The sequence below is a fragment of the Chiloscyllium plagiosum genome, chromosome 1, assembly GCF_004010195.1.
Source record: "Chiloscyllium plagiosum isolate BGI_BamShark_2017 chromosome 1, ASM401019v2, whole genome shotgun sequence".
Classification (NCBI taxonomy): domain Eukaryota; kingdom Metazoa; phylum Chordata; class Chondrichthyes; order Orectolobiformes; family Hemiscylliidae; genus Chiloscyllium; species Chiloscyllium plagiosum.
In genome coordinates this window covers 127,517,917-127,529,187 of record NC_057710.1, presented here as the reverse complement: position 1 = coordinate 127,529,187, position 11,271 = coordinate 127,517,917, and the positions used below count along the sequence as shown (strand labels likewise).

General features: G+C 43.0%; 1 long non-coding RNA gene across 1 annotated transcript in view; it reads left to right on the top strand.

Moving 5' to 3' along the window:
- LOC122553060 overlaps window positions 1-10,697 on the top strand; it is a 16,901-nt gene extending 6,204 nt beyond the window's left edge. The window contains exons 3-5 of the long non-coding RNA XR_006312607.1: window positions 3,361-3,487; window positions 5,601-5,673; window positions 9,977-10,697. This is a non-coding gene — a long non-coding RNA (uncharacterized LOC122553060). The remainder of the gene's footprint in view (window positions 1-3,360; window positions 3,488-5,600; window positions 5,674-9,976) is intronic.
- The last annotated feature ends 574 nt before the right edge of the window (window positions 10,698-11,271 follow it).

Below are 11,271 nucleotides of genomic sequence, written 5' to 3'. Positions count from 1 at the left end.
TTAAATTTTTATTGCCCTCTGGCCTATCTCCTCAAATTTCTGGTTGATGCATTCTTGGAACTGATCAGTCCTGGCACATCATTAAAGGGGGGGCTTTTAATTGTCTCATGGATCCCACAGTAGACAGAATGCCTATTGCCCTGATACCCTCTGTACAAACTAAACAATTAGTGGATCTGTGTGCGGAGTTAGGGTTGTGGGACGTCTGGAAGCATTTCCACACTACATGCAGGGACTTTACATTTCTTTCCAATCCACACAGCTGTCACACCAGGATTGATTTTCTTTCTGACCCCCGTGGCAACCCTGGACTTAGTGGTATCTTGTACGAGTGGTAATATTACCATCTCCGATCACGCTCCAGTGTACCTGTTGGTTAAGATTAAGGACGCTGTAGTGGGTTTGAGGCACTGGCGAATGGATCCCTTTATCTTTAAGGATAAGATGTTTGTGGAGTAATTCTCTCGGGAATTGCAGGCATTCCTAGAGATTAACTCAGGCTCGGTTAGTAGCAGTCCGTCCTTTGGGAAACTGCCAAAGCCTATGTCAGGGGGTTAGTTATTTCCTACTCTGCCAGTAGGAAGTGGCAAAAGGGTGAGCAGCAATGTCTCCTCGAAGCACGGTTGAAGGCAGCCAAGAAGGCTTACTTTGACAGGCCCTCGTTGGTCAAGCTACAGAGGATTATGGCGCTGCAATCTGCATTGAATTCCATGCTCACGCAGACAGCAAAGAAGGAACTTACTTTCACAAAGCAAATGTATGAGCATGGTGACAGGCCAGCTAAATACTTCACATATCTCGCCAGGAAAAGGAATGCTCCTCAAGCAATTACAGCAATTAGGGAAGGGTTTGGGAATCTTCCAGGGGATCCAAATAGATTAATGTGGCATTCCAGAGATATTACACTAAGTTATATCAATCTGAGGGTTGTGAGGAGGGGCAGGCCAAGGTGGAGTCTTTTCTTAAGGATCTGGAGTTCCTGGGCGTGACCCCCAAACAAGAGTCTTTTCTCAATGCTCCCTTCTCAGAGCAAGAGGTGCAGGAGGCTGTGAAACAGCTTCAGAATGGAAAGGCATCCAGTCCTGACGGACTTCCCAGTTTATAAGAAATTTATGATCATATTGTCAGGCCTGATGCTTAACATGTTCAGTGACTCATATGGTCATGGTCATCTCCTGCCATCTCTGAGAGAGGCCACTATTTTGCTTATTCTTAAGAAAGGGAAGGTCCCGGAGGCCTGTGCTTCATGCAGGCCCATTTCACTCTTAAATGTGGACTTCAAAATCCTCTCTAAGACTCTTGTGTTACCTTCTATGGTTAAAGAGGACCAGACAGGCTTCATAAAGGGCCACAGATCCTCCAATAATATTAGAAGGCTGCTTAATGTAATTCAAGTGGGGCCAAACATACATAAGATTTCATTGTACGTGGACAATATCCTCATTTATTTGTCAAATCCAGCAATTTTGGTGCCTCACCTGACACAATGCATCAGCTCGTTTGGCACCTTTTCAGGGTACAAGATTAATTTTGCAAACTCAGAGGCTATGCCTATGGATGGTCTTACAAAGGTGCTAGGTCTTGAGGACAAATTTCAATTCCCTTTTAAGTGGTCACGTGGGGGGGGGGGTGTTTATGTATTTGAGCATATTCATCACTCCAGTTCTTGATTGGTTGTTCAAAGCTAATTTTGTTCAATTTTTCAACAAAATCAAAAAAGACCTTCAAAGATGGGAGGCACTTCCAGTTTCATGGTTATGTCGAATGGCGCTTATTAAGATGAATATTCTCCCTGTTTGTTGTACTCTATACGGATACTCGCCCTGATTTTCAATAAGCAAATGTTCAGGAGACTGAATGGCTGTTTCAGCTCTTTTATTTGGCATCATAAACAGCCCCTTATTAACCCAATAGTTATCAATACTGTTAAAGCATGGAGGGCAATTCAGCAGAGGGAAGGCAATATTGGCAAAACATCTTCTCTTACACCTGTAGTGGGTATGCCGGGTTTTCAACCGGGGATGATAGATTCAGGAGTCAAACACTGAGCAGCGAGGAGTATGTCTTGCATGGGCAATTTATTTGAGGGAGACACAATAATGTTCTTTGATCAGTTAGAATGGAAATATGAACTATCTAACAGGGACCTCTTCCATTTTTTTCAAGTTAGGTATTTTATTCAAAAAAAGACTACACTTTTGACTGATCCCGACAAATCTGACATAGAGAGGAGGGTGGTCAGTGCTAAGCGTCCACTTTCTGTCAGCACTCAGAGGTCCCAGCCTCAGATGAGTTTGATCAACTCTGCAGGGTGTAGGAGAGAGAACTAGGTGTTGAGGACTCCTCAGAGGCTTGGGAAGATATTTGGGAAAATGCAAGGAATATATCAGTTTGTAATAGGACCCATGCTTTACAGTTGAAGATTCTCCACAGGGTCCACTTGGCTCTGGATCGTTTTCAAAATTTAAAGCAGGAGTATCAACATGTCCCAAGTGCAAGGTCTGTAGGGGCACTCTTACCCATTGTCTCTGGTCCTATGGTAGGCTTCAAACATGCTGGAGCACTGTGGTGGATGCAATGGAGAGGATTTTGAGTGTAAGGGTGGAGATGGACCCGATCTCTCTACTTCTTGGCCTTCTCAGTGTATTCCCATAAGAAAAAACTTTTCAACATCCTCACTTTCTGCGCAAGAAAAAATATCTTGTTAGGTTGGGTATCCGAAAAACCCCCGGGCCTCGTTTGGCAGAAGATTGTTATGGAGCTTATACTCTTGGATTTTCTTACAAGTACGGTACACCACAAAACTGAGAATTTCTATAAGACATGGTGGCCCTTTTTGGAATACCTGGACACAGGTTTATCTGCCACACTAATAAAGGTTTGTATATAGCCATAATGATTGCGCTTTACGAGTCCAGTATCCAGGGAAGGGGCACTGCAAACGTATGAATAAGTGAAAACTAATGCTCTCGATATTTGAGAGTGAGTGTTTTGTTTGGCTGAGCTGAGTTATTATTATTTATTAGTTTGTTGTTGGTTATTATTTATTTATGTTGTTAGTTGGAGTTCTTTTTCAAATACTTTGCTATACATTTGTACTTGAAGGAGGTTTGGGTTTTTTACTTATTTTTGGTGCTCTTTCTTTGTACTGTTTTCAATTGTATTGTTTTATATTTATTGTAAAATTACAAAATCTATTTTTCAATAAAAATATATTTTTATTTTAAAAAAAGAGAATATCTCTGCTGAGTCCCTAAGGTAGGTATGTTTGGTAGATCATGGTCCAAATGTGGATGAATAACCTATTCTTCAGGGCTGAGACTTCTCCCTTTAAACTCATGGATTCTTTTTAATATACAGGATTCATTTTAAGGAGAGCAGGCCGTTGTCATTGCCCAAGAGCGACAACAGCCTCCATTCCTTTGTGGTATATCAAGGACATCAAATTTATCACCAGGCACCCTCGCTGCTTCAAAGAACAAGTGATGTAAGTAATCATTCCAATCAGTATATTGGGATAAAACTCTAGCATTACACACCCAGCTGAAACCAGGGAGGACCCTGCCATCTGCAGTTTTAACTATCTTTGCAAATAGGCAACTAGGTTAGCCACCCATCAGTGGCAGGTCCTTCTTTCTGGGATCCAGCTACAATTTTCACTGAGGCCTAAACAGGGAAGATTCAACTGTTTTTCAGCCTAAACAATCTGGAATGGAAGTGAACCAGTTCCAGATGAGGCTGAGAACGGTAACTTTCACTTCCTTTCCTTTATGAAGCCAGGAGGAGCATGTGTGGGCTTGGGCTTTTATTTTGAGTGTCTCCAGAGAGTGTTAAACTGGAGGCACTCAAAAAAAAAACCCAGACTTTCTCTGAATCAGCCCCCATCCAGCCATCTACATTGTGCTAGCAGGAGAAAGTGAAGACTGCAGATGCTATACATCAGAGTTGAGAGTGTGGTGCTGGAAAAGCACAACCCATCAGACAGTGTCAGAGGATCAGGAGAATCAACATTTCGAGTATAAGCTTTTCATCAGAATGAGGAGGTGGCTGAAGGAGGCTGAGAGATAAATAGGAGGAGGATGGGCCTGTGGGAATGATAGCTGGGAATGCGATAGGTAGATGAAGGTGGTGGGGTGATAGGTCAGAGTGGAGGGTGGAGCGGATAGGTGGGAAGAATGATGGACAGGTAGGACAGTTCAAAGGACAGTGCCAAATTGGATGTTGAATCTGGGATAATGTGGTGGTGGGGGGGGTGAGGGGTGAATGAGGAAACTGGTGAAATTGACATTGATCCTGTGTGGTTGGAGGGTCACAAAGCAGAGGATGCAGCGTTCTTCCTCCAGGGGTCGAATAGCTAGAATTTGGCAGTGGAGGAGGCCCAGGATTTGCATGTCCTTGCCGGAGTGGGTCTGTTGCTCTTGATGTGGTCTCCTCTACATTGGAGAGACAGGACGCCAACTAGCAGAACATTTCAGAGAAATCTCTGGGACACACGCACTAAAGAATCCCACCGCCCTTTGGCCAAACACTTTAACCCCCCCTCCCACTCTGCCAAGGACGTGCAAGTCCTGGGCCTCTTCCATGGGCAAACTCTAGCCACCCAAAGCCTGGAAGAAGAATGCCTCATCTTCTGCCTTGTAATATTAAAATAGTGACCTCCAACCCACACAAGATCAATGTCGATTTCACCAGTTTCCTCATCTCCCCTCCCCCCACCTTATTCCAGATCCAACCCTCCAACTTCATTCCTGATGAAGAGCTTATACTCGAAACGTCAACTATCCTGTTCCTCGGATGCTGTCTGACTGGCTGAGCTTTTCAGCACCATACTCTTCAACATTGTGCTAGCAATTGTCTTCAGTCCTCAGGATATTCAATGATTTCTTATCATCCGCCATGCATTTTGATCATGAAGTGGAAAAGGTGGCAGATTGGTCAGCTCCTAGAGTCAGAATAGCTTGAATCTGGCAGTGCCATTTCACCAGGCATTATGCTGGAGTTAAAATTGTAGCCTTTGTAACATCCAACTCCAGAGCTGCCTACTTTAAGGGAAAGAAAAAGTCAGGCAGACTATAATGTTCTCCCAATTGTTGGAGCAGATTGCAGGCGCATGTGCTAACCATTCACAGTCTGAGCTGCCAAACTAACTGTAGTCCACGATGAGAGAATTAAACCGACTAACACACAGATATTACTGATTCTTATTTGAAAGCAGAAAGCAATGTAACCCGGCTTGATGCTTTTCTTCTTTCATTTCAATTTTTTACTGGCCATAAGACTGAGGAATGTAGAATTTTCAATGAAAAGGAAATCCAAGACTCACATTTTGATTCAGTTGTCTAAATAAATCATCCATGGCTGCCTGCCTGAAATTATCTTCTCATATTTTGTTAACAGCAGTAACATTCACTCTCTACCCCTCCATGTATATTAATGTCATTAGTTAATCTGCTGTTAGCTAACAACATTTTGCAGTGAACTTAAAGCGTACTGTATCACTGTTTTAATATTATAACCATTTTGCTTTTTAGTGTAGCACTTCAAATGTATTCTAATTGTTGCTACTCACCATTATATGTACAATTTCTGCTCTGTTCCAGTGCTGTTTTAACAACTGGACATGAAGTCTGCTAAACCCTCATGCAAAGTGGTTGAAAAACGTCAAAAGAGAAGGTAGATCTATAATGTTATTTCTTAATACGATATGGATTGGACTGTTGACGTGCAAAAATATTTCAACAATGTCCATATTAATTTCACTTGGTCTGGAACAGAAGGCCATGCAGTACCTGCTATGCCTGTAGGGGGCAGAGGTGATCTGTATTCTCAATTGAACACGATGTCACATGCCTGGCTATTAACAAAGACTTTTGCATAGACAAGGGAAGGTTGGTGTTTTGGATGAGAAATCTGGAAATCCATGATTCCCTGGATGTGGTGGTGTTTGAATTATGCCACAACAGCTATCCTTTGTCAAGGCTGGTGCCTGGAAGTCAACGAGATGGACAGAGTTGGTTTGGATCCGGGTAGGGTCAATATGAGGAAGGTTACATGAGTGCATTACATTCCTGATATAGTGGAGATTGGGGAAGGGCAGTGGATTAATTCCCAATCTCGCTGGTGAAGGTCATTTGATCCTTAATGAGTCTGATCCCTGATTCCAGCAATCTTTTGAATGGAAGTGCTGAAGGTACTAAAGGAATTCTGGTTACACCTGACCCACAAGAGGTGCTGTAAAAATGTTTACCTTCCTCTCAAAACTGCCCTCACCTCACCTCAGCTGCCAGGTATCCCGAGGCCTAGACAACCAGGCTGATCATGTTAAACAAAAATGGATTAAATCTGAACCTAATTAAAGAATCCCGATAGTGTGGCCAGAGGCTGTTTGGACCATCGAGTTTGCACTGACCCTCTGAAAAGCATTCTGCTCAAACCCAACCTCTGACTCCACATTTTACAGTGGGTAATCCATCCAAACATCCCTGGACACTGCAGGCAATCCAGATCTTTGGACTGTGGGAGAAAACCAGAGCACTGGGAGGAAACCCATGCAGATATGGGGAGAATATGCAATCAACACACAGGCAGTCACCCAAGGCTGGGATTGAATCCAGGGCCCTGGTGCTGTGAGGCAGCAGCACTAACCACTGAGCTGCCAATTAAAATCTTTAAATTATTGGCCTGGCTCCTGGAAATGGGTGGGCTTCATGCCCATCCCTGAAAATCCTGCAGTAGACATGGTGGATACAGAATTCAGATTGCTAAAAATATTCACTTTTTCACAATGACAAAACATGCCCAAGAAATCTTAGGACACAGAAAGAAGTCCAATCAGCTCATCCTGCTTGTGGCAGCTCAAGAAAGAGATTTCCAATTACTCCTCGTTCTCCTCGTTCATCATTGGCCTAATATGTTCTGCCCTCTGCCCTGCTTTGGGAAGAAAGTCCCACCTCTGGGAGTTGCTGACCAACCCCCGGGCAAGTGTTGATGGAGTGAGCAGAAATGTGAGAGTACCCACAGCGTGCCTGGTCTTGAGAGGCACCTGTGAATGGAGACTTGTACCCCTAATACTCCTGCCCCTTCCCCCACCCCCCCTAAAAAGGCACTGGGGAAACAGGGACACTTTGCAGGCTTCCTTTGAGCCTCTGAACTCTACCTCCCAGTGCAAACATTAAGTTTGGAGAGGAACAGCCCTTAAGCGGTTATTTCTTGACCATTTAAAGGCCTCAATTGGAGCAAGGAAGGACAGGCTGGCTGAGGCTTCACCTGCTCTACTGCAAAATGATGGCCCCAGTGGTTAGCACTGCTGCCTCACAACACCAGGGACCCAGGTTCGATTCCAGTCTCGGGCGACTGTCTGGGTGGAGTTTGCACATTCTCTCCGTGTCTGCGTGAGTTTCCTCCGTGTGCTCCTGTTTCCTCCCATAATCCAAAGATGTGTTGATTAGGTGAATTGGCCATACTAAATTGCCCATAGTGTTCAGGGATGTGTAGGTTAAGTGCATTAGTCAGGGGTAAATGAAGAGTAATAGGGTAGCGGAATGGCTCTGTGTGGGTGACTCCTTGGAGGGTCGGTGTGGACTTGTTGGGCCGAAGGGCCTGTTTCCACACTGTAGGGATTCTAGGAGAGCAGGGCAGGAGTGAGCCCAGTGGGAAGGACATCTGAAGAATTTTACTGCCCCCTCCCTGCTCATTTGCCTGGGTTATGTGAAAGCTGAAAATGCGTTGCTGGTAAAGCACGGCAGGTCAGGCAGCATCCAAGGCACAGGAGAATCGACGTTTCGGACATAAGCCCATCATCAGGAAGGGCTTATGCCCGAAACATTGATTCTCCTGTTCCTTTGGATGCTGTCTGACCTGCTGTGCTTTTCCAGCAATACATTTTCAGCTCTGATCTCCAGCATCTGCAGACCTCACTTTCTCCCTGGGTTATGTGAAACTCTGCCTATCAGTAAATGACAAATTTATGTTGTGTCTTGTGTGAAATTTTGCTTTCAAAAACAATAATAATTTAGCTGTTTGTAACTTCAATGATCAATTAGTGTAGCTGAAGTTGTTCTTTCACTCTCCCCAAAATGAAATACCTGCCCCAGAATCCATCCCCTTTGTAGTTCAATTTTAACCCGTGGTGTTAGTTTTGCAAGTCAACACTGAAAATCTTATTTTTGGAGATAGTGGTGTTTTGTACTTCCAGGTCATTTGATACTGTAATCATTAGGCACATCCAATTCTAACCACTGACCTATGACATTACATGCTGATCACTGGTTACCCTGAGTTACTGCAGATTATCCCTAAACCTTGCAATAAAGTCTGTGTTTGTGACTGTCTAACTCCTTCCCAATGAGAATACTTCCACTGCCTTCCCACAAATATGTTTTTTGTTAGCCTCGCCCCTCTACACTGATGGATTCCTTCCCATCCACTTTCTTTTTTGAAACAGTGCTTCCTCCTCCCCATGGAGCCTTCCTTGTCATCTGATCCTTCATCCTCCAATCCTTCATCCTCCTCCCACCAAAGTTTTCTCTCCATCAAACTTTGCTTGACCTTCTGACTGTATGTTTTTTTACTTCAGATTCTTTCCACTGCAGTTTGATCGTTATTGTTAAAAATGTGAATGCCTATTTAATATTAAAATATTAATACAAGAATATTGTACAGTAAAAATAACACCTACACATAAAGCTATATAGGGTGAAACAGATCATTCCACCCAATTGATACATGGCTGACCCTTTTCATCAAATCCAACTAACACATTCATTCTTTTCCCCTTGTCTTACTTCCTTTTAAATGTATTTATACTGGCCATTTCAACTTATCTCAGACTATTCCTTCCAGAAGCAAGTTCCACATTCTAACACATGCCGAGGAAGGAAGTTTCTCCTCACTGGATTTGTGTTTAATCATGTTACCCTTAAAGTCCTATTTGCCTATTCACATGAAATAATTCCTTGCTAGGCTAATATTGCTGGACACTCTTGTTGCACCCCTCCAATATTTCACCTAAGCTCTGGAGGAAGGTGAAAGTTAAACTCCCTGTATCCTCCATTGCACACTCCATTGCAGTTTCCAGGAAGATATACTCTCCCTGTGATATTCTGGTTCATTCATCTATCATTGCAACTTCCCAAACAGCTGCAAAAGCTTCCATTCACCTCTTCCCAAACCACAGCCCAATCACCTATTTGATGAAAATGAATAATTTCTTCATCTTCCTTCAATCAAATGCACTGTATTCAATCCTGATACTGCAGCCTCCTCCGTATTGAGGGGGCCATATGTAGATTAGATGGCTGCTTTGCCGAATGCCTCTATTCCATCAGCGGGCTGAAGCCTGAGTTGTTTGTAACTTACCATTCCCACTCTCTAACCTGAACCTTGTGCACAAAGTGCTTCGGTAATACTGGAGGAAATTCCAGCCATTACCACATGCCTGGAGAACCAGGCAGGACAGATCACCTGGCAATTCTAGAGCCTGACTGATGTCTATTACAATGAATTTATTTAAATAAAATTCACCCATGTAATGGGTGGGTGATCACCTCTGGCAAGTTAGTATCACCAACATTTAATTTTTCATCATTATTCTTTCCATTGGAAATCTAGGGAATTACATTTACCTCATTTAAAATATCCGAAGTGCAGGAAATCAACACATTGCAGGGAAGTGGGATTGAAGTTAAATTTCTTCCTTGTTTCTCAGTGACCAAGTAGAGTTAGGCTGTCATGTGATGATGGCAAGTGGAGACCGAGCAGCACTTTCGGGTATGAGGAAAACTAGTGTTTTTGCAATTATTGAATGCCTCATTTTAATTAGGTTGAGGACCCCCATTGATGAAAGTACCAGGAACAGGTCCACCACCCATCACCCGTGCTCTAGAGTTGCAGAAGGCCAGAAAGTGGACAAAACTTGGGAAATGAGGGACAGCAGAATTATGAGAAATAAAAGTGCCTTTTTCTTTTTTGCTTTTAGGCATCCAGAGCCAACTACAGGCTGAAGAAAGTAAACAATCATGAATTTCAGGAATTTATTACTCACACATGCCATAAAAATTGCTGAACAAAATTCTTATCTCAATGTTCCACACAGTAATATTTTTCGTGGTTGCAAATGACAACTTTACTTGTCCCTTGAATAACAGTGAGAATATTTTAATCATTTAACAATTTCAGAATGTGATTATCCTCCTCCATATCAGTTAGCTTCACTGCACACTTCTAGGTCCTACATTGTGTGGGTTGTTCCCTACAGAGTCAGCTCATTTTCAATAATTCTCACTCCTAATGAGCACCCTACTCTTTCTTAGCTTATCATCAGCTACCTCTTTGTTTGCCCATCCCCTTTTGTCCCACATGCTCTTTCTCTGTTTTTTCTCAATCTCTTTCCCTCCTTTATATCTCTTTCTCTCCCGCTTCGTTTTTCTCTCTCTGTCTTTTCTCTCCTCCTGTCTCTCTGAACTCTGTCTCCATGTATTGTATTCACACCCCTCCACCCCGTCACTGGACTCAAAATGTTAACTCTTTCTTTTCTCTCAACAAATGCTGCCAGACCAGCAGGGTTTCTCCAGCACCCTTCACTTTTGTTTCAGGTGTCCAGCATCCACAGTGTGTGTTTCAGTGAGAATATTATGTTGTTCATTCAAGTAATAGGTAAATGGTAAGATTTGTAAGACAGTACTGAAATATAAAATGTACTGTCAGAAATCTGTGATATTGTTAAATAAAGATTTCTGAAAAGAAAAAATATTCCCTAGCCGCATCAATCATCTCAATGAACAGTTGCACTACCAAACAGTGCAGAGGGTACCGTGTGGTCTTAAATACATGTGGGGACCTGCGGAACATCTACAGCTACTCTGCTCATTGTCCAAACTGATGGCAACTCAAAAGTTCAAGACATCTGTATAATAAAATCACAATAACGTGAAGATAGAGGTGTTTATCAAGAAACTATAAGCAGAAAATGAACAACAAATGTGATTGCATCAACTACCAGGTACTAATCTGTTCACAGTTGGAAAGGCCAGAAATTGGTTCCCCTAACCTTAATCCTCCGTGAACATTTCAGGTTTGCAGTACAGGAGAGTGGGACAGAAATGCAGTAGATCCAGGTTTTGCCTTAACTTTTATACCCTCCCTGATCCCTCTGAGTTTTTGGTCCTTAGTTAGGCCAATCGAATTGACGAGTCCAATAACAGAGCAGGAATAGATTAGATTAGATTCCCTACAGTGTGGAAACAGGCCCAATAAGTCCACACCAACCCTCTG